The 23,241-nt window shown below is 41.2% G+C and overlaps 1 protein-coding gene across 4 annotated transcripts in view; it reads left to right on the top strand.

The window, feature by feature from the left end:
- The window catches only part of TPD52L1 (TPD52 like 1), a 97,283-nt gene that overhangs the window by 27,550 nt on the left and 46,492 nt on the right, over window positions 1-23,241 (top strand). The window contains exon 1 of one of the 4 annotated variants that reach the window (XM_046677298.1): window positions 18,947-19,003. The exons of the other annotated variants lie outside the window; for them this stretch is intronic. The gene's annotated coding sequence lies outside the window, so the exon portion shown is untranslated. Of the gene's footprint in view, window positions 1-18,946; window positions 19,004-23,241 lie in introns of those variants that run through there. 4 annotated transcript variants of the gene reach the window in all.

Below are 23,241 nucleotides of genomic sequence, written 5' to 3'. Positions count from 1 at the left end.
TCCCACAGCCACATTCTGAGTAGAGCTAAAAGGGGCCTCTCTCGTCCGTTTGTTCCCACCCTTACCTTGTTGGAAAGAGGGAATTATATTGGTAGTGTGTGAACTTTTGGATTTTATATTAAACAATGAAATTAAATATCCTTCTTAGAAGTGTTTTTCTAACTTTTCAAACCTTGATACAGAATAACAAATACATTTTATATTGCACAGTATCATGTTGCTGTGTGCCTGCATGTGTGTGTGTGTGTATATAAAATGACCATAACTGAATCAAAATTTCATGAAATATTCCTTGCCCTTACCATGTGCATTTCCAATAATTTCTACTGTATTTTATTTCATTTAAAAAGTGCTGATCACAGCCCATAAGTTGACTTTGTGACCCATTACATGGGTTAGTGACCTACAGTTTGAAAAAAATACTGCATCAAAGGACTCCTATCAAACTGCATGTATGACATTCCCTGGTCAGAAGATTTCACTGGGCTGGCAGGGCAGTGACTCAGAGAGGTGAAATCCAGACCTGGGTGTCTTTTGCTTTATTTAGTCTATGCCAGTAAAGCCATCCTATGTGAACGACCTTCTGATAGCAGGTTCCTTAAGGTAGTTTTAAATCTTAGGCAAAGCATTGTGATACTTCTAGATAATTAGCTTAAACTGAGGGCAGATAGCTTTTTACTGCGGTGGTAGATGGCTTAGGTAATGATTTTTCTCGAACAGTTGGGACTGCCATGAGAAGGCTGGTCATCTTGGTGTAACTAGAAGGCATCGCAGTCGATTTCACCTCTGCCCTAAGCGTTCTTGAGTTATCTTTCCCACTTAGACTTTAAAATTGCATGCTCAAGTTGGCAAAAGAAGAATTTCCATACCAAACTAAGCAGTAATTAATAGTAATTACCCCAGTTGGGCAAACTGCCAAATTAAGTTTTCTTAGGACCAGTAAGATCAGTTGTGTACTCCTTTCCAAATACAGGATTTGTGTGGGCCATGAACACAGAGGAGGTTGATGTACAGGCTTTTAAAGCAGAAGTTTGAAAACCTGGCTCATATTTTGCAAAGGAAAATGATGTGTGTCATATCTGACTGAATTTGGGAGCAAAGAATTTCAAAAAGAAGGTGGAAAATGGACTCTGCCTACGTCATCCTTTGTAGCACATATACCTAATTTGCGATGTGTATAAAAAATTTTTTTAGATATTCGTTAGGAAAGAAAGACTGTTGCATCCTGCCGTTAACTTTCGTTTTTTAATAGAACTTATTTTTTCCCGCTGATTAACATTGATGCCTTTGATTTTGTGGGTGTTGTCAAGAGAGAGTTCATCACGTGGGGAAAGAGCGGAGAGGAAGATTGGCAGTCTCTCTCCTTGGTACTTTTCCATAATTCTCCTTTCACCACCTCGTTGTTATTTCTTTTTCACTCTGAAGTAGTTCCAAATCTGATATGGTAGAAACTTGATTTTATTTCCTGACTACATGAGTATTTGAAATAAACTGGGCCTTTTTTTTCAAGTTTTTTAATAAGTATCACAGAAAGAAGATTGTAAAGTAAAAGCAAGAGCAGTGATAACTTACATTTGAAAAACTACATAACAAGAAGGGTATGCTGAGATGTAGAAAGTCAAATTATAGGTACCCCTAAAATCCTCCCTCCACTTTCCTTCCTTTACTAGAATTTTCTACCAACATTGAAGTATTGGGGGTTAGGATAGGAAGGAAGTATGGACAGAGCTTTCTGTTCCTAAGACATTTGGCACTTCTTTCTAAAGCTGAAGACAGTTAACCTCAAAGTAACTGGAGTGCCAGACTGGAAATAGTTTCTATGAACTATATTGGTCGTAATTTGAACTATTTCTACCAGCTGTGACTTTGTGACTGGCAAGAATTAATATGCCTTTTTTGGTTTGTAGGGCTGTCAAAAAATGAGACACCAAACTTGTGACCAATCCCAAGTGAAGCAGACTATTGTCCCTGGTGCTCCATTTTGAGAATAAGTCCAGGCTCGTTCTCTCTGAAAAGAGTACTGAAGTAGGTGGCATGTGGGAGTCATTGCAACAACCAACCTGATGATGGGGAATCGATGGGCCCAAGAGCCATCAATGTTACATTAGCATGCTTTAGAGTTTTTAGGATGTATTCAGTATATCTCTTTTGCTATACCAAGGAAACAATGTGGAACCATCTGTTTCTGTTGTCTCTTCTCTACACATTGACTACAGTGATTTGCATTATAGCATATGTGTTATATGGAACCTTAATAGAATTTTATTTTCGGTTGTCTTCCAAACTATGCCTAATGTTTTCTCTAAAATTGAATAGTCCTCACTGACCTGGGGGTCTTGTTTTGTTCTTGGTGTGTGTGTGTTTGGGTATTTTGTTCAAATTATATTTTCTCCATTTCTTTATTCTCAGTAATATTCCCAGCCTTATTTCCTAGTGGATGATTTTGCAGAAGAACCGATTGTCCTTTGACACTTGCATCCCCTCCATTGTCCACCTGCCTGATGTATTTCCATGAGCACGGGCAGCGGCTTTTCCTCTCTTCTCTTCTAAATGAAGAAGAGAGAGACCAAATATCTTACTCCAGGTTCTGTCAAAATATGAATTTAATTCTTTTTCCTTAATTTCAAAAGGAAATGGTGAAGGGATAACAATGTATTCAAAATTGGATGAATTGTATTATTTTCTAACTGAAACAGTGTAGAGGAACCTACCCACTGTCAAATCTCACTGGCACAGCTTTATAGATACTGAGGAACAGCCGTGTTTCCATTTGGCTGGCTGTTCTCACATGTGGTTTGTCAAAATAGAGAAACACGGCACGGATATTCTGAGTATAAGACCAAACATGCTCTGAGCATGTCTCTCTCTCTGTCCTCTGAGGAGAGAGAGAGCCATGAGCAAGGAAGAAATGGACAACTGTAGGACACCTCACAGTCCTCTGTGGCCCTCAGAAACCTGTTCTTCTCCCTCCTTGTTCTGTTCATTGGACACACACATACCTTGTCATAATGAACTGTTATTATTTTTTTAACAAGGTAAGTTCAAGAAAAATTTAAGAGAGCCAATATTCACATGGTGTAATAGCATACGGAACTTGCTGTTCTAAGAAGCCAGAATTGAAGTAGATCATAAAAGATTTGAACAAAATTGTGAATGAAGGACCTGACGTAGTGACTACATGGCCACCAGCTGTCCTGATGACTTCTGTCATGTGCTGTCAGAGGAGAAGACTATATCCTCTCCTCCTCGTTCCCTCAGGGCCTTTGTTGTAGGAGAATCATGGGAAGGATTGAGGATGGCTTTGACTCCAAGTGGGAATTTTTGTTTTCCTGACGAACCTGACTAGAACTCAGCTTTAGGCGTATGACTACCACCCGGTCATGTTGACATCTGCCCTTATGCCAAGGGTTTCAAAACCCAGTGCCCCTAGCTGCATGAAGTTCTTTTGGGTTAATCTGTAGCAATTAAAGTGTTTCTGGATCCCAAAATGTCCTTGCTGGTAACTTGAAACACAGTCTATTACGGGGAGGAGAAATGGGCATGCAGCTGTGATGTGACTCATTCAGACTTTGTCCCTTTGATGGAAAAGAACCTGCTGTGACATCACCTATTCACCAGGGGACATGCCATTGCCAGAGAGCTCCTGCTTCATCTACTAGCACCCCCTTCGGAGAAAGGCTGGGTTTTTGTGTGCAGCAGCACCTTACAGGGAGGCCTCCTGCTGCCCATCTTCATTTCTAAGGAAATAAGCATCGATTTTTTTTCCTCTTTGTTAAGTTGCTGGCTAGGGCTGAGTGCACTCTTCTCAGAGATAATAAGAACCCAAAGAGAAAAGAGACTCTTAGCCGTGGTTCCAAACACCCACCAAGCGCTTTGCCATGATCTGCTTTGGTGGGTGGGCCTGCGTCTGCATTGACCGCTGTCCATCCCTCGTGCTCTGCATTGTCCCCTGGGCCTCGCCTCCTTCATGCTCTGCACCTGACGCACACACATACCTTACTGAGAAAGCCAGATCCCTGTGTGGCCACTCCAACGGGAGCTGGGTCTGTCACAAGGATCCCTCCTGATTTCCTGAAAGATTTTATTAGTATCCATGTCCTCCATGGCAAACATTTAATTATAAGGGCACTGACGGGGGAGGTCAGGCCTGGCTGGTTGTTTATGATAATCATTGCTAACATCTACTCCTTAGCCTTATGTGGCAGACATTGGACCCAGCAGTTTATCTAATTTAATCTCATTTAATCCTCTAAACAACTGCTAGAGATAGTAGTTATCATTTTCTCTATTTTACAGATGAGGAAAGTGAAGGTTGAGGAAGCTAAACAAGATGGCAGGATTGGTCAGCTAATAATTGTGTTGCTAGCACAGGGTTGAGGCCCATCGTAACCCAAAGGCCAAATTCTTGAATTGTACTGTGGTTCTCCATTTAGGGAGTGGGGATTGGGGTGAAGCCCTGTCCCCCCACCCCCTTGGGATATGGCAGAAGGATTTAGGGAATTTTTTCAGTCTGCTTCCATTCATATTCCCTTTCCCATCTGCATTCCCATTGCCATTGTCTTCCTCTTCCCTATTCTGTCTGATTTGCTTTCCTGGGTCAGCAGGGTCGGGGGAGGGCCTGTGCTCACCATGCATGGAAGGTCACTACCACACTGAGTCACTGTTCCTGAGGGGTGTGCTGTAGCCCTCAGGAGCACTGTGATGGAAATATAGCTGAGAACCAGTGGGCTGAAGAGGGGCTGACAAATCCCCAAGCAATTTTTCTGCGACTTCCTGCATGAAGAGTTCTCTCTGTGATGGCATAGCTTCAGGTGGTACCCACAGCTGTGGAGTGCTGAGAAAGGATGGAAAACAGCCTCCCTATATATGAAAAATGTGTGTGTATATATAATATGAAACATATGTAAAATGCATATATTCATGGAAAACATACGCATACAAAACACATATATGTGAAATATATATACATATAAAAGAAAATATATATGAAAAAATGTATTAGACTCTAGGTGTGTCTTTCCTCCTCTCCCACTTCCAGCATCACATTAGTAAGGGTACACTTGTTTCCTTTCATTATGTGGCATCTCCTCCATGAGCCTTGCAGAGTGAGCTGGGGAATGGGTGGGGATAAAGGCCGTGCCCAGGCCTTCAAGGAGCTCACAACCCAAAGGGCTTTTGTTTCTCTTGAGGATAACACTGACAGTTCAATTTATAGATCAGTTCTCTTAGATCATCATGATTTAGACAGTCAGAGAATTCTGTGGAAAAGTTTTCTGAAAAGTAAAAAAAAAAAAAAATCTTAATACAAGGCCCCAAGCCTTTCAGTATCCAAGAGCTGACCGGGCCCACTTTTGGATTTCAAGCTTATTCACTCAGTTATAGATTAATATTAAGTGTGACTTTTTTGTTCCCTTTGGCAACTTCTAGTTTCCAGTCAATTAGAAATGGCATTTGACATCAGGGAAAGATCTGGAAGAAATACCAGCTCTACATTCTTGGCATTTCTGAGCTTTTTGTGGACGGATGTAAGGGCCATTTATAACTCAGCAGCCCCTGAGGTTGTCCGCGTAGCATCAGAGCATCAGGAAGGTAACATTTTCTTCCTCAAGCACATCTCTTATTTTTTCATTCCCCTGCTCAGAAATCTTCTGTGCTTCTCCACTGCCTCCATCTCCTTTCCAATTCAAGGCCTCTAGGACCTGGACCAAACATCCTTTTTGGTATCTTTCTTACGACCTTCCCCTAGAAGCCTAACCCCAGCTAGTCAAGCAGCTCTTCATGCTTTTACCGTACCCGAACTTTCATGGTTCTGAAACTTTGCCCATGCTCTTCCCTACACGATCCGCTTCCCCATCTCCACCTGTCAAAATCCCCTTATTTTGTAAGACCAACCTCAGACAACGTTATCTCTGTGAAGATCTTCAGGATTAGCTATTGAAATTAAACACTCTTTATTTGTGCCAATAGTATGTGGTTTAGACCTTGGCTAAAGCGTTTAATACATTCTTTTTTGATTTCTAGCTGCCTGGGTACATTGAGGATCTCTACTCTGTTCTTTGAGGATAAGAAGCATGTTATGCATTTTTGTATCACTCTTCAGTGAGAGAAAGATTTTGTATAAAATGAGTCATTTTTAAATAGCTTAACATTAAGTAAACTTTACATCTGTGGGAAAGGTACTTATGTGAAATTCCCTGATAATACCAGATAAATCAGCATTGTCCTCTTGAGCATTGCTCTAATCAACACTTGCACCTTTTGGTCCTTTGATGGACCAGGCAGATTTTAACTTTAGGACTGTTGAACTAGCTGTGACCTCTCCCTGGAAATCTCTTTTCTTTTGGATTTTACATGGCAGCTCCTTCTTGGCGCCACACTACTGACCCATCTTAGAGAGGCTTTCTCTGACTTCTCAAACCATTGTTGGTCTTGTGTTGAGACAGAAGCCCTGTCCCCAGTCGCTCTGTCACAGTGCCCTGTTGTACTATAGCACTACCACAGCCAGGTGAGTTGTGGCTTGTCTGCATAGCATGTGTCTCTTAAGCTTCATGAGAGCGAAGTCCTCCAATAGCTGGTCCCCAGTAAAGGCACTGCTGATGTCTGTCGATGCTGTAAGGTTGGCTGTGGCATTCCATGTCATTCCAGAAGGCCATCCTACCTAGTGAGACAGTGGCACAAGTCTGTTTCCCACAGTTGTAGGCACATGACAGAAGAAGCAGATGTCACCATGGGTCCACTGATCTTCCTGGGAAAGGCTGGTGACCAGGGTATGGAGGGGTCCACCTCTTCTCATACGTCTGTGGACTTGAGCGTAGGTCTGACCACAGTGGTATCCCTGATTCTGGCTACCATTGTCCTGGGTCTTGCCAGGAGCTGTCAGGCTGCTTCTCACCTTGTGATGTGCCCTGTGTCTGCTTCCCAATAAAAGAAGAAAGTGAAAACAAAATACACATATATATGTATATATAATATGATGTAAGTGGCTCACAGTGGTGCCACTTACATCATATTATATTATTGAAGATCAATGGTTTTCAACATTGGCTATCTGTTAGTGTCACCTGTGGGGCTTAAAAACACACAGATGTTCAAGGTTGACCTCAAAGATTCCAACTCAGCTGGCCTGGAATGATGCTCGTAAATTTGACTCTAAATGTATGAATCATCAAAAGGTCAGGAAAACAAGGAAAGATCAGCTTTCCATGGCTTCCAAAGTTGTGGTTGTTTTTAAGACTGTCTATATTTTTTCTTAAATCCTCATCTCATCTCCTTAATCCTTGTGACTGTCACAGTGAAATAATAAGATCAAACATGAACTTGGCCACAGAAACATCTGGGGCAGTTTTAATTACTGTTTTGATAGTGTAAGAGCTTCATTATAGTTTTAATATATAAACAGGTTTTGGTATGTTGTCCTCCAGATAAAGGAAATGTAAATAATTATCACCTGGGCTTCTGTCTCAATGCAAGACCAACGATCACCAAGTTATTTTTAAAAAATGTACTGCATGTTAAATGGCTATTTTTCTGTTAGCTTATATAAAGTACTCTATATTGAGTAACTTGAAGTGAATGTTTATTTTATCCATAATTTGTCTTTGGTGTTTATCAGATTCCATTAAAATTGTACAACGCGTTTCCCTGTAAATAGAACTTTCCTTTTGCTCGTATTTGTGCATTTGATATCAGACTGTATTCTTAGACTCTCCACCTCCCTCATCCCCGTGGGATCTGGACAGGTTGAAGTGTGACGTGCGGCCCCCCGTATTTGACACAGGAAGCACAGAGGTCAGAGTGGGTTAGAATCCTGCTCAGAGCCACTTGCCCAGTCAGTGGCAGACCCAGCATTAGAATTCCTCCCCCTGAGGATCAGAGGTGTGGTCATATTCCTAAATCATTAGGCAGGCAAATAAAAACAACAACCTTAAAACAATTCCTCAGAGATATCTGGCCTAGTCGGTGCTTTTAATCAGAACAGTCGTGTGGTGAATCTCCTGCTGGGGAGATCCAGAAAAGATTTCCCCAACCTTTTCTGGATCACAGGAGTTACATTTAATTTATACTGTGAAAATATTTCCTAAGACAGACTCATAATCGTGCTTGCTGAGAAAAGAGCTGCTGCCTTTTCCCTTTCACAAGCCTCCCAATGTGGACAGTCTCGGGCGATGTCTCTTTTTCCAGACTAAAATCTGTTTTTTTGTGTTATCACTTTGACCTTCCAAACCCTTGAATTGTTTTACTTCTTCATCTTGGTGGGTCTGTTGTCTTCATAATCTCTAATTAAATGGTTCTGAACCTCATATAGCCACCGACCATCCAGTTCAGCATAGCGTGGGTAGGATCAAGTTCACAGGCTCAGAAATGCAAGAGATGTAACTTTCCTGATTTTCTGCAGCTCATTTGCATGCCCATTTTGAATTCTTTTTCTACCAGGGAGAATTTTAGAGAAACATTTATCCTCAACATCGGTGAACACTCCCTTCTTTCTCCCTGCCAGGCCCCAAAGTAAAGACTTTTTGGAGTGTTAAGTGTGAGGTTCAGAACTCTGAGAGGCAGAAGAGTTGGAAGGATTTTTTTAAAGCAAAGTCTGTTTTCTACCCAAAGTAGAGTATAATGAAAGTACTTATCGAGTATCCCAACTTGCTATTTCTTTTCTTTTCTTTTTTGAGGAAGGTTAGCCCTGAGCTAACATCCGCAGCCAATCTTCCACTTTTTGCTCAGGAAGGTTGGCCCTGAGCTAACATCTGTGCCCATCTTCCTCTATTTTTTGTATGTGGGATGCCTGCCACAGCATGGCTTGATAAGTAGTAGGTCCGTGCCCAGGATCTGAACCAGTGAACCCGGGGCCACCAAACCAAAGCATGTGAACTTATCCACTACACCACCGTCCTGGCCCCCAAACTTGCTATTTCTAAATAACATGTAGTTCAATGTTTTCTTGAAGTTAGGCCACACTTTGGAAACAAGAGTGCCTTTTTAATTATTACTCTCAACTAAGATGGGCCCCAGAAGATTATAACCACCTGCCAAGTTACTTTTCCTTTCATTTTAGTGTTAAGGATTCAGATGAATGGCAGGAACTAAGAAAGCGAAAGTGTACATAACTGGTCAAGTGGGAGAGTCCAAAGGGAATTGAAGCCCATAAAACCTCAGAAGTGAGGGGTGTACCATCTAATTTTCAGAGACTTTGAAAGACTTTCTTTCTAAAAAAAAGTCATTTGGGTGTCCATTACCTGAAATAGTAGAGTCTTCTTTTTCTTGGTCCAAAAAGAAGCAACAAGGAGACATAGGAGATGTCACAGCAGAGTGTGGTTAACAGCAGCTCCCTGCTGGAATCCACAGGTGAGGCTGGTCAAATGCCTCAGTTCTAGGTCAGAGTTGGGCTGGCAATGGGATCAGTTAGCCTGGGGACCTCTGAGTGAGCCTGTGGCTCCAGTTAAATAAGCAGAGGCCAGGATCTGGGAAGGTTGACACCATCAAAGCCCTTCCAGGAACTAGGATTGTCCCCTGGGCTTTAAGCCAAGACACTGGCTCTCTGCCTGATCTTGAGTGTGATCTTGAGCTCTGCTTTGCTCCCCAGAGAAGGATTCCAAGCTCTCCGCCGTCGGGGACAGAAGGTCTGCGGTTAGCTCCCCATGATCTTGACTACAGCAGGGCAACCCAAAGGCTGTCGGCCCCTGGGAGGCTCCTATGGTGCTTTAAACCCTGGAAGGCGATTTGAGTCTTCTGTGTCTGTTGTCTTTGAAGGTGTCTAGTGCAGTATTTGAAACCTGTAGCGGCCATGTTGCTAAGTGATTTTTCAGCTGTTCACTGGAGATGGAAAAATTGCAAAGTGCCCCGCCTTTATTTTCCAGTTTTACTCACTTGGCAGTGGCTGCCCCAATTCTCTCCCTGCACACCCATGCTTGGATGCATGGGGTCAGGGAAATCCATTTACAAACACATAACCAGCTTCCAAAGCTGAGAGGTCAAGGGACACGTTGAGGTGATAGGTCATCTGAATACAGAAAAGGCAGGGGAACCTAGTTCAACCACTTTCTCTCTGTGGACATCAATTTCCACATCCATAAATTAGGGATGGTGATATCTACCCATATGAATTAATGTGCATAAAATAAAACCCCTGGCCTAGTGAGTGACACATTGTGAACACAGGTGTCAGCTCCGGCCCAGCAGCCAGAATTGTGGATGTGGGACTGTCTCTGTGCTGGACCACAGCTTCCTCAATGGTTCTCAACTGGGTGTAGTTTGCCCCACAGGGGACATTGGGCAATGTCTGGAGACGTTTTGATAGTCACAACTGAGCGGAAGGGTACTACTGGTATCTAGCTGGCCCAGGCCATACACGCTACTGAACACGCACCGGACTGGCCCAAAATGTCAATAGTGCCAAGGTTGAGAAACCCATCCAGCTAAAGTCATAGCAAAAAAGGGATGAGGTTGGCAGATTTTCCTTCGTCCTTTGGAAAAAGAACATGTTAATGTAATTATTGACCTCATCTGGTGCTTAAAGAAACAGAGCGTGGAGGTCTAGACACTGCTGTGAAACTAAATCCAATTCTGGTGAAAGAAAATGTTTCCTGGATTCTGAGAAAGTAAAGGATTTTTAAAAAAATTTGAATAAGCAATTCTAACTATTCAACTGGTTTATTGAACTATGGATTGTAGGATCAAAGGCTGGGTTTTCTTGATTTTAATTTTTACCAATAATGCAGCCTAAAACCTTTTGCTAGGTTTGTATGATTTACTAAATAGTTGCTGATATTTGCGTGACACACTGGACCAAGAATGTCGCTTGTTAAATTCTGCATATAGTCTTATTTTAAGTCAGATGAAACTCTAAAGGAGAAAAGGCATTAAGTTTAGCTTGCCTTAAATATAAAAGTAAAATGTGCTAGAATTGAGTACTCATGTCATAAAATATTGAAAATCAGATGTTGATAAAAATTTTAAAATGACTCAATGCATAAAAATGCTTTGTAGTCATAGGGCAGTTTTTTTGTTTTTGTTTTTGTCAGGGAAGATTCACCCTAAACTAACATCTGTTGCCAATCTTCCTCCTGACCCCCCCCCCCCCCCCCGCCACCAAAGCTGCCCTACATAATTGTATATAGTTGTAAGTTCTTCTAGTTCTGCTAGTTCTTCTGTGTGAGCCACCACCACAGCATGGCTACTGATAGACAAGTGGTGTGGTTCCTCACCCTGGAACCGAGCTCAGGCTGCCAGAGCAGAGAGCTCAGAACTTTAACTGCTAGGCCATCAGGGCTGGCTCCATAGCACAGTTTTTAAAGCTCAGCTTTCATTGAGTTTCTAAATTGTTCCAGGTGAAATCTCCTAAGTGAGTGGATCACCACCCAACTTCCTGGGCTGAGTTACCTGGGACCCATGAGAGAACCAGCAGTCATTGCCATGTTTGACAGTTCTAGTCTGTGTTAAACTTCTAAAGTGGTGCCTTTTTTAAAGGAACACACATTTTCAAAGCCACTGATTATTATCAAAACCCTTCTTTCAGTCAACTTATTTGCAGACTTTCATCTTCAGTTTTGTTTGCCAACTAGGAAGGATTTTAAAAGAGAACTTGGGCTCCTTCCTGCTTCTGTGTTTAGCATGCTATAAATTCCAATAATAAATTCTTAAGATAGTTTAATCTTCAATTTTTAAAAAAATACCTCTACATCTCAGTAATTTGTTAAAAACGTATTGAAAATAGACCCCAATTGCACTAGCCACAAATAGATTTGGTACGTATTTTCTTTGAAAAAATTTCCATTCAAACTATCAAAAATGTTTTCAGAAACATATATACACAATTTTTCAATAATTCAACATGACCTAACTTTTAAATGTTCCTCAGTAGTCACTGATCTCCAGAGGGATCAAAGACTGTGTGTCTGCGAATATGGGACACTCCAGCAGCTGCTGGTGACTTCGGATTGCAGCAGCAACGTGAGTACTGTCTGAAAGATACCAAGAACATTCTTACAAGGGAGATGAACTTTGGGACTGTGTGTTCTCCTTGTCCTTGTCCAGCTGGTCTCCACAGACACTGTCCCCTCAGCCACCTTCTAAAATCCAGATCCACTCTGCCTAGACCCGATTTACTTGGTTTGCATATGTTAAGATTTATTCATTCATGTTCCTTCACCCATTCTGTATTTGAAATAAAATCACCACTCATGATTTAGAAGAGTATGCATTTGCCTCCCATTGATACCAAAACCATAAAATGAAATGAGTTATTTAGTGGTTTATATATATATATATATATTGTACATGTATTGTCCTTTGGTGATAACATTGAGAGTTGAAAAGACTGATCTATTCTTTCTACTCTTGTACATATAAAAATCTATCTTCTCTGAGTAAAGATTTTTTAAAAAATGGCCTTTGATTTCAATTTTTAATTGCAATTTGTAAGACAGTTCTCTTCCAAAACTCTGTGATCCTCTTGCTTAGAAAGAACTTACCAATCCAGCGATTTTTCTTATTTCTTCTGTTTTCGTGGTGATTTTTGGACAGAAGTTCCAATAATTCTCCATGATTGTGGGATATACAATTGTACTTTGTTTCTATTTAACTATATATTCACTTATTCATCCAGTAGGCTTTAACTCCTCTTGCATACTACAACTGTGCTAAGTGCTGGAGATTCAGACATTATTAAGACAGTGTCTCAACTCTTGAAGATTTTATCGGTAAGGACTAATAAGCACTAAATTCATATAATATTATAAGTGCTAGGACAGAACCAAGAGAATGGGTAAGACATATACATGAGGAAGCAGTTAACTCAGAGAAAAGCTTCACCATGTAGGCACCATGTGATCTGGGCTTTGAGGGTGAAGTGAAGTTGGACACATGAAGACGGTGGGAAAGGGCATGACTTGCCCAAGAGAAGTGTGAGCAGAGGAATGGGAGCAGAAAGTGCTCAGTGCTCTGAGAACGACTGGTGAGCTGGCGTGACTGGAGAGTAGGCTGCCTGATGAAGAACAGCTGAAGGGCCCTATGCAAAGCGGCTCTCGCTGGTACTGATGCTCTGCGAAGGGGGTTATATTTTACCCTGTACCCAGTGGAAAACCATCAAAGGCCCTACTGTGATGTCATAGACCAGCTTATCCTTGGGTGGGGGATATAGGGGCCCCAAGGAAGCCAATCTAGAAAGTTCTACATTTTTTCCTTAATATCTGTTTATTTTAGAGTATTTGAAGACTACAAGAAAGTAGTTAGAAGTAAATGAAAAAAATCACCAGTAAATCCACTTTCCATTTATATTCATTTTGAAGATTTTTATGGGTTTCATCCCTCATAGTCTTTTCCTATGCATAGAAAATCTATGAATTTTATATAATATTTGATACAAAATTTGAACCTACAGTTTTGTGTATTTTAAAATTAGCCTGATATTTTGAGCTTTTAAAGTAATCAGTCATTATTTTTCTTGAAAATGATATTTTATGATGCATAATGTTCGCTTGTATGGATTTACCATAAAGTTTATAAATAATAATCCATTTTTGGACATTTCACACATTTCACCTTTTTTGTTGTCTGTCTTCAGTAATGGTTTGCTGAACATCCCAGTTAAAATTGTTAAAGCGTAATAATACCACGTCGGTGATATCGTGTATTCATGAATTCCACTGAAAAAGGATAACAATAAATAAACGTTGGTTGAGCTGAATGGGAATGAGGCATTTGCTTTGATGGCAGTGAGAGTCATTTGGGTTAGATGTTAGGAAGGGCTCTTTTACTGTAACAGCTGTGACATAGTATTTGCCATCATGGGACTCTTGAACCTATAGTCCCATTTTCTGAATGTTTGAAAAATAAACAGCCAGGATTTAAGTACTATCTTTCTTACCTGAATTGACTAGGATAGACAGTATCTTATGTCTGTTATCTAAGATTTTCAACTTCTGTAATCCTTTAAAATTTTATTTATATTTAAAATACAAATTTTCAAAATTTTTAACAATTACATGCTGTCATAGTCCACTTGAGCTGCTGTAGCAAAAATACCATAGACTGTGTGGCTTAAATAGCAAATATTTATTTCTCACAGTTTTGGAGGCTGGGCAGTCCAAGATCAAGGCCCTGGCAGATTCCTGTCTGGGGAGAGATCACGTCCTGGTTCATAGACAGCTGGTTGTCTTCTCGCTGTGTCCTCACACGGGGGAAGGGGTGAGGAAGCTCTCTGGGGCCTCTCTTACAAGGGCACTAATCCCATTCATGAGGGCTCCACCCTCATGACCTAACCACCTCCCAAAGGCCCCACCTCATAATACCATCACATTGGGGATTATGATTTCAAGATATGAATTTTGGGAAGACACAGGCATTCAGTCCATTGCGCGTGCTTTTTGTAACCAGCCAAGTAATACAGAGGTATGTAAAACAGAGTTAATCTTTTCCCTAGCCGATCTCACCCTTCTGCGGTAACCAGCATTAACAATTCAGTGTGTCTTTTCTCACCTTTCTCAGTGCTCGTACAGACACATGGACATTCATGTTCCCATATAAAAGGTGTTTTTGTTGAGCAGAGTGCTGTGTACTGGTTTGTTTGTTTTTTTCAAAGATTGACACCTGAGCTAACAACTATTGCCAATCTTTTTTTGTTTTCTCCCCAAAAGCCCCCAGTACATAGTTGTAGATTCTAGTTGTGAGTGTCTCTGGTTGTGCTATGTGGGTTGCTGCCTCAGCGTGGCCTGATGAGCCGTGCCATGCCCGTGCCGTGGATCTGAACCTGCGAAACCCTGGGCCGCCGAAGCAGATACGCGAACTTAACCACTCGGCCACAGGGCCGGCCCCGAGTACTGCTTATTAATCCCGAGAGCAGAACACTGTGTACCAATCCCAGGGGAGGACTCCAAACACTTCTTTCCATTGCCTCTTGGTATTGGAGTTGCCACAGAAAACAACGCGATCCGGCACTAGATGGAACAACACGACAGAGCAAGATCAGCTTCAATGGTGTGTGTCAGTCCTTCATGGCCAGCGGGTCTGTGTCCCATCCTGTCATTTCCCTACCCCCAACAGCCGATGCAGGGCAATTGGCCTACTGTACATTCCTCATGTTTCTACCACTACCAACAATGATTTGAAGGACCCCAACCTCTCCCGTGGAGTCTGAAATACTGAAAGCTGAGGGCATGCCTAAGGGCCATTGATACACAAGCTTAAGTCACTGCGCCTGAGATAGGGAGAGAGAATCCCTCACTAGGTGATAACCCAGCACAGGCTATGTGGGGTCTTTATCTCTTGGAGAGGAAGTGTTCCAGGCCCGAGACCCATTCTTATTCAGCCATGTGGGGGTCCAATGCATGCCTTCCCCAACAATTTTTATTCCTGTCCCCAAGTGAATCATGTGCAAACATAACTCAGCAACTTGCTTTCCACATTTAACAACATACAAGGAACATTCCTCCTGGTCAATACACGTCACTCCAGTTGGTTATTTTTAGACTGAAAAATAGTACGCAGTGTGGGTGTGCTGTGCTTATTTCATTTGTTCCTGATGGGCATTCAGGTTTTTGTAGTTTTCTGCCGCTATCAACAAGGCTGCAGTAAATATTTTATACCTATCTTCTGAGGTCTGCTCCTTTTTTTCTATGAGATTGATCCTTAAGAGTGGGATGGCTGGGCCAACGGCTCTCCCCAGTCAGCTGTCACAGTCCAGAAGCCAACAAAGTATTAGAGGACCTATTTCGCTACAGCCTTGCCAACACAGGCTGTTATCCAACTTCTGCATTTTTACTGATCTCTTAGATGAAAAGATGATATATTGCCGGGGTCCCGCCCCGGCTGAGTCCAGGTTCCTGAGGGATGGACGGCGTCGGCGCAATGAGGGGAAAATAAAGAGGACATGAGACTTGGGTTGGTGTTAGCAAGTCCAACTTTACTGTGCACACGTGTCGTTTATATATTTTTCAGGATTAGTACAGAAATAGTTCTACAAATATTCTCAGAGAGATAAGGAAGTAAAAAACGAGCACAAGAATATTTATTAGCATTCCATTCTATAGAGCATAAGGTTAATGATCGTCTTCTCCGCAACTAACTAGTGTTTGTTGTCTCTAAGCTAAAAGAGATAGGTACCTAGACACCTGTTGTAATTCATGGTAAAGTTAAATCAAAGAGAGAAAGTCCAGGCCTCCGGACAGGACAGCAGTCCGTCTGGTTACATCCTGGTGGAGCCATCCCTGCCTCCCTCAATCATTTACGCCATTTAATGTAGATGGTTAATGGGAACAAAAGGCAACTCCAGGGTGTCTTTTCCCCAGGGCTATCTGCATTCTCAGCGGGCAGTTAAACATCTTTACTTTTTCGCGCCCTGTAGGGGGTGAAAGCATTCCTTTGTCTTTTAGATTGTGGAGCTAACAGTCCCTTAAGCACACTGCTGGAGAAAGTATCATTTTGTTAGTAAAGTAAAGGGCTGAAAAGCTAAGCTAAACTGTATATCTTCAAGAATAAAAAACAGAAATAAGTATAGACATAACCTTGATAGAAAGCATGCATATAATTCAGAAAATATCAGGGGTGTCGGCCGGCCATTCTTCACCGAGGGGCATCCCTGCACCCCTCGGCCCTTCTACTCATCAATTATTTATTATTTATTGCTTTTAGGAGAAAACCTCTATAACATTTTAACAGAAAGCAGAAGGTCAAGAATAATATATAGATACTTCTTGGTCATCCAATTAACCAGCAAACTTAGAAGGACGATGCATATATATTTAGACAAAGAACTGGAGGGAGAAGGAAACATTAACCAGATGGAGGCCATAAACCTAATTCGACATCTTATCTGGGCAGGATTCCTTTCTGTTTGTCTCAAATGGGACTGTGTGCTCCTCCGTTAATTAACTGAAAAATATCTTGAAAGTTACCTGCAGGTGGTCACATTCTCTTACTATATCTAATTTTCCCGGGAGGTAGTGCCTCCCAAGCAGCCACCCAAAGGAGTGAAAACTGGAAGTTAAGAAAGGAAAAGGAATGAAGGGCAATTAGAAGCAGCACAGGTTTCAGAGCTATGTGAGGGGCTGGCCGGTTATTCTTCACCAAGGGGCGACCCTGCATCCCTCGGCGTTAATCGGCTGGACCCTGTCAAACAGCCAATCAAATGATGTAGCCACGGCTCCCGGCAATATATCTTTGTGATTTTGCTTTTTTTCCTCTTTAATTTTTTTTTATTGTGGTCATAATAGCTTATAACATAGTGAGATTTCAGTTGTACATTGTTGTTTGTCATACACCAATATAAGTATGCATATCTTTGTGGTTTTAATTTGCATTTTTCTTATTACTATTGAGGTTGTCTTTTCACATTTTATTTGGCCATTGCATTTTCTTGTGTATGACTTGCCTTAAACTTTTCTAATTCTTGCATATTTTATTTTTGCTAAACATTTCATGATTCACAAACACACATTTCCATCTCTTTTAATAGTTATTTTCCTACCCAGATTTCAAGAGAAAAAGAGATTTTCTCCTGGATGTTGTCAATAGCAGCTATTTGAAATGATAAAGATTTGATAAGTGAAACTGGAGAAATGTGAATGTTACTGAACGGATTGCTTCAAGTGAAAGGAAGATTGCTGATACCTCTGACCGATGCTTCTTAAATGATCAGGCCCCCGAGTCAGGCTGCAGTACCCAAAGGCATGAGTCCAGGCTTGACATATTGGTGGCTGCATCCTGGAATCATTTTCTGACTCTCACCCTAACATTGATGTTGTGTAAGGCCTAGATTACTTAAACAATCTCTAGCCTGTCTGAGGACGTCTTTCTTACTATCTACCCTTTTCTTTAAATATGCCATGGGGGGAAAAGTTACATTTTGTCTTGCTTCGTGTGCATAGTGGATGTCTTCCATTGCAAAGGGAATGGTGTTACTGTTTTCCTCATCTCACCTGAAAGGATGACCCGGAACTTTATAAAGACCAGAGAGCATTCAAGGAATCACCGAGGAGGGGAATGTAGCATGTCCAGGGAGCTGACCACAGGCACAGCTTGTGTCTGTCTCCCTCCCTCAGCGGTTACAGGAGATAGAAACTGGTCGCAGAGCCCTGTGCTGTAGTTTGGGTATCAGAACAACTCACCAAAAAATGCACGGAAAACCCAGTTCTTGAGTGGGAGGAGAGGGGAGAAGGGAGAAGAGAGGGATTTCCTTTTCTTTAAATGAGTGTTACGTTTTGTTAATGAGTTTGAATTCAGAATAATTTATTACCTTGGAGTTTTCTTGTAATTTGAGACTGTCTCCCTTCTTGCTTAAGGCAAAAATCTATGGCTGGCTGTTAAATTCGGAGGTTTATCCTTTGTCAGGTTTGGCTGCCTTTTCCTAAGAGGTAAATTTGAATATGTGTGTTAGGGAGGCTGAGAAATGAAGGGAAGATGCAGAGAAAAAGGTGATTTAAAGGTTAAGGTGGTCTACCCATGTTTGGTTTGTCTACACACATTCCTGGAATAGTTTTATTTTCCCTCATGCTATGTAGGAGTTCATTCAGACGAGGAAGTTCCTAGAGTCTGTGCATCAGGAGCATTAGCTATTTTTTGTTTTTCCTTAACTATTTGTTTGGTTTTTTATTCACAAATTTGTGGCTGCTGTGTTTTGATGACTTTGTTTTTGAGTTGTTTGGATCTGAGTGCCAGTTTTATCCAGTGTGCATCTCTTGTGTGTGTGTGTCAACCTGTACCTTTTCTAGAGTGGCAAATAGTGTTTTGAAACGGGAGGAATACCCCAAATGCCCTTATACTTGAAGCTGAGGTTTGTGATAAACATTTTACATCTTTTAATTGAAAATTCACTTAGTGTTTTTCTAGGTGGTTTTGAGTGTGGTCACTGAAATGCTCATAACCAGCAGAAGCCATTGGTGTGGATAAGGTCATGTGACCTCATGTGAAGAATAAAAGCTCAGGTCTGAGGGCTCTGGTTGTGATTCCTGTTGGCCCCACTGGAGGGAAGTTCAGAAGCGGCCCCTCGAGGAGCACAGCTACCACATCAACTGTGAGGAACTTAAGCTTTTCTGTTTCTGGCTTTCGTTACAGAAAACCTGATGTCTTCTATACTTGTTCCCTTAACCTACTTATAAAACAATTTTTAAAAAATTTTCTACAGTATTCACATTTTAAACTGAAGTTTTCTTTTACTGATGGATATTCTAAACAACATAAATTATGATGGAGGTTGGAAAGTATGACACAACTATGTCCTGGTAACGTGAAAAGACACCTTTCTACCACAAATAGTCCCAGGTATACATCAATTTTTGACTTTTTGGCATGTTGGATCGATCCTGATGTAGGTGTCTTCTATTACTAAATGCAGTTAACATTCTAGGGTCACCTGTCGTGTCATGAAGCTCCTAGTTCATTCTAATCTTTCTCACTTTTCTTACTTGTAACTTTTTCAAGGAAGTGGAGACTTAAATTTTTTTTATCTGGGAATATAGAAGTATAAACTCAGGCAGAACATTGATAGAATGAAAGCTAGCCTCTGGCTTAATGTAGTCCTTGAAGGGACTGAATGCAGAACAAAAATGGAGTGATGGTAGCCGTACAGCTCGTACACTGATGTGTGCTGATTCTTACTCTCGTTACATGTTGTTTGCTACTCCTGTCAATGGCCATTGCATTGGTTGTCAGTCTTAGTCATTTTATCTTCAACGCTACAAAAGAAAGATGCTCCCCTGGCTGAGTATCAGATTTAATTTATAGACGTTGGAATAGTACATATGTAAGGTCATGATAGCTAATTAAGTTATTCCACAAATATTTACTGAGTGCCTGGTAGTAACAGTGAATAAAGTACCTCATAATCTAAAGGAGGAGAAAGACAATGAATCATATAGTTAAAATATAGCGTAAGTGCTACAATATCTTGAAGTCTTCTAACTCTCTTTATTCTTCCCAGTGTTGACCAGATAATCTTCTGCTGTTCATTTGGTTTCTCAAGAAGATTTTGTTCTGAGGAAGAAAAGAGCACAGAATTTGCCATAAGATATTTGGTCTACTTGGCAAATCAATCTCCCAGGAGATTTGTTAGTAGGAACTATCATCTGAGAAGCTGGTCACCATAGTGTGAACTGGTGAAATAAAATTCTGGACCTAACCACATAGGACAGCTTGAAATATGATATCTCTCAGATATGCAGCCAACCTGGGGATCCCAGCCTGAATGACCAGCTGGTCTTACATAGTAATTGAAACTGTGTTTTACTGCAATGACATTTTCTCTAGTTAGTCCAGTGAGGTGACGTCATGAAGCAAGCTGCTCCCATGGCCTTGGGCAGTGTCACTGTAGCCATAGGACAAGCAGGTCCTGCCCATCACCCCAAATTTTCATATCTCTTAGTGCCTTCAGGAGCATCCTAAAGGCATTGAGTGGGCATGAGACTACAGAAGCCTTGGATAAATGTGGCCAGTTCAGGCTCTCTGAGATTGCTATTCCTGGAGATGAGTAGAAGTCTTGATCAGATTTTGGCCACAGAAATGATAATTTACGTTTACGTGCATCCCTAATTGGTTTGAGCTCCTTGTTGATTGCCTACCTTCCAGCACCTCCCAGTGCTTATTTAGCTGTTGGGTTCCATGTCCTTTCTGCTATCTTTAGTATTCACTCGAATTCTGGTGACTTCAGCAGTACATGATGAATGTGGGAATTTTATGTCGAAGTTATGTTTCCTCTTGCAGTCAAAAGACAGTCACTTTGTGCATATAGATGAATGAGAAATGCAAGGAAATATTTCCATATGTTTGTTGATCTCTATCTGTAATAACATGTCACTTCCATCTTTAGCCAAAGTTAGGTTTTGGCTAGTCACAAATGGTTTTAGAGATTAGAGTCAATTTTAATCACCATCTAACTGTTTGGATTGATACCTAAGCAGCATATTAGAAAAAAAAAAAAAGTGGAAAGACAGAGTGTAAGAATTTAATTTAGTCTACTATAAACTCAGAAGCATCTTCAGATAAAATACTTAGTAAAAAGCATAATATCTTTCTTTATTCACCTGATCAGTACACTCTCAGACTAAGCATTATAGATATGACTTCTTTTTTTGGCTACATTATTAAATGAAAGCAAACCTTTAGAAAACAATGAATGCTATTAATAGTAGAGAGTCATGTGTTCTTCGTATTTTAAGAAGGATGGTAAACTTTTATAGGACAGTGTCTGAAATATTTTCTGCATAAACTTTAACTATAATTAGAGTAATATATGGTATCATGTGTCTTAATGCAATTTATAATGCGAGTTGTAATGTAGCTTGTGTTGCATATAGTATTTACTAGAAATGTAGATAGTAAGATATATAAAAAACAAAAAAGTCAACATTTTAGATCGAATTCAGCACACAACATGTTACGTGTTATTGTAGTGTAATTGGCGGCTAGGTAGGATTCCAGAACAGAAACTGAGGAGGCAGAGGAGAGAGGATTTTGCGAGGGATGGAGCAGCATAAAAAATGTATGATCAAACAGAACATGACTGAGGGACACTGCATATGACAGTCTGCCTGGTTTTGAGGGTTTGGTGGGAAAAGCATAGGCAGGCTAGTTGAATCGTCACTTGCAGCCAGCTGTGGAAGGTTTTGAATGCTAGTCTAAGAATTTTCAAATTTAGGCTGTAAGCAATTCCATCCATTGAATGTGTCTTGAACTGGGTTTTGACATGATGAAAGTAATGTGTTCAAAATACTGAGTGTTGTGTAGATTGGGTGGTGGAGAAAGAGAATGCAAGCAAGGAAATAAAATTTAGCTTAGATTTCAATAGTCTGAGTGTATAGAGATAAAAGCCTAAATCACTATCATGGCGATGAAAATTCAAAGGAATGCAGATATGACAGATATCGTGAGGAGACTTGATAGTTTGATTTTCCAGCTTAGGGGATTAATTCAACAAACACTAGTTGAACAACTCCTATAAGAGTGGGTTTAGGAGCTGTAAGCCCACCCCGGACTCCTCCCAGTTATCAATGGTGAGGAGGCTGCATATATTGAAGCTACAGATCTTGGCCTTCAGTAAGCCTGAGTCCTGCAGGGCAGAAGGTTTTATGGGTGGGAAAGAGAGACATTCTAGTTCCTGTCCGACCTCTGCGAGAGATGTGGTCAAGTTGAAAAAGCATGAGCTCTGTTACCTAATAGAGTTGCATTCAAATCTCAAGTCCAGGGCCTGGCCCCGTGGCTGAGTGGTTGAGTTCGCACACTACAGTTCAGCCGCCCAGGGTTTCCCCCATTTGGATCCTGGGCACAGACATGGCATCGCTCACCGAGCCATGCTGAGGTGGCATCCCACATAGCACAGCTAGAAGGACCTGCAACGAGAATATACAACTATGCACTGGGAGGCTTTAGGGAGAAGAAGAAGAGAAAAAAAAGATTGGCAACAGATGTTAGCTCAGGTGCCAATCTTTAGGAAAAAAACAAACTCAAGTCCACCACTCATCAATCATGTGAGCTTGGGCAAGTTATCTAACTTTTTAAATCATCATTTCTTCATTTGAAAACTGAGCAAATGCCAGCTATGGAAGATGATTCTCCATAAATCACCTGCATTTCTGCACATCTTTCAAGCAGAGACATTGACAGCCTTTTTTCTGCCCTATCTTTTCAAGGATGTTTATAGTGAACAGTCTTGGAAGATAGAGATAGTGTCTCCCTCTAGAGCAGAAGGCAGATTTGCTTACTGCCTGTTAGAAAAGATTTGGATTCCCTGAGCTCAGGATTCTTTACCTCTGATGCAAACCCATTTTCCATCTAGGTCCCACCATGTCACCCCCCATGAAACTTGGTGGCAAGAGAAACATGCCTGAACATGATGTTTATGCTGCTTGCTATGCTGTGAGTCTCTGATCCAGGAGTCTTGGCTCCTCTGCCAGCATCCATGAAATTGTGACAAGCTAATAACTTGTTAGCTTATGAGTTGGGTAAAATCTGAGACCCTTTGTCTTGATGCCATCTGCCTAATATGTTTCTGGGGAGGATGAGACAAGATATGATATAGAACACATCTGGCATATAGTCTGTGGTTGAAAAGAAAGTATTTGTTCTACTTCCTCCCTTAAGAGAGCAATTGACGAACTGCTGAAAGTTCTCAAAGACACAGCAGCACTTATGCCCTTTCCAATATGGTTTCATCATCAGCGCAGATCCTTTGTCCTACTGTCAGGATATGTTGTGGAGTGATTGACAGAGAGGGACCCAAAAAAGTTTAGGAAGAGATTATTATGCTGCCTGGTTGCA

This window comes from Equus quagga, chromosome 11, assembly GCF_021613505.1.
Source record: "Equus quagga isolate Etosha38 chromosome 11, UCLA_HA_Equagga_1.0, whole genome shotgun sequence".
Taxonomy (NCBI): Eukaryota; Metazoa; Chordata; class Mammalia; order Perissodactyla; family Equidae; genus Equus; species Equus quagga.
Note: the sequence above shows the minus strand (reverse complement) of the source record. Positions and strands in the feature narration are given on the sequence as shown.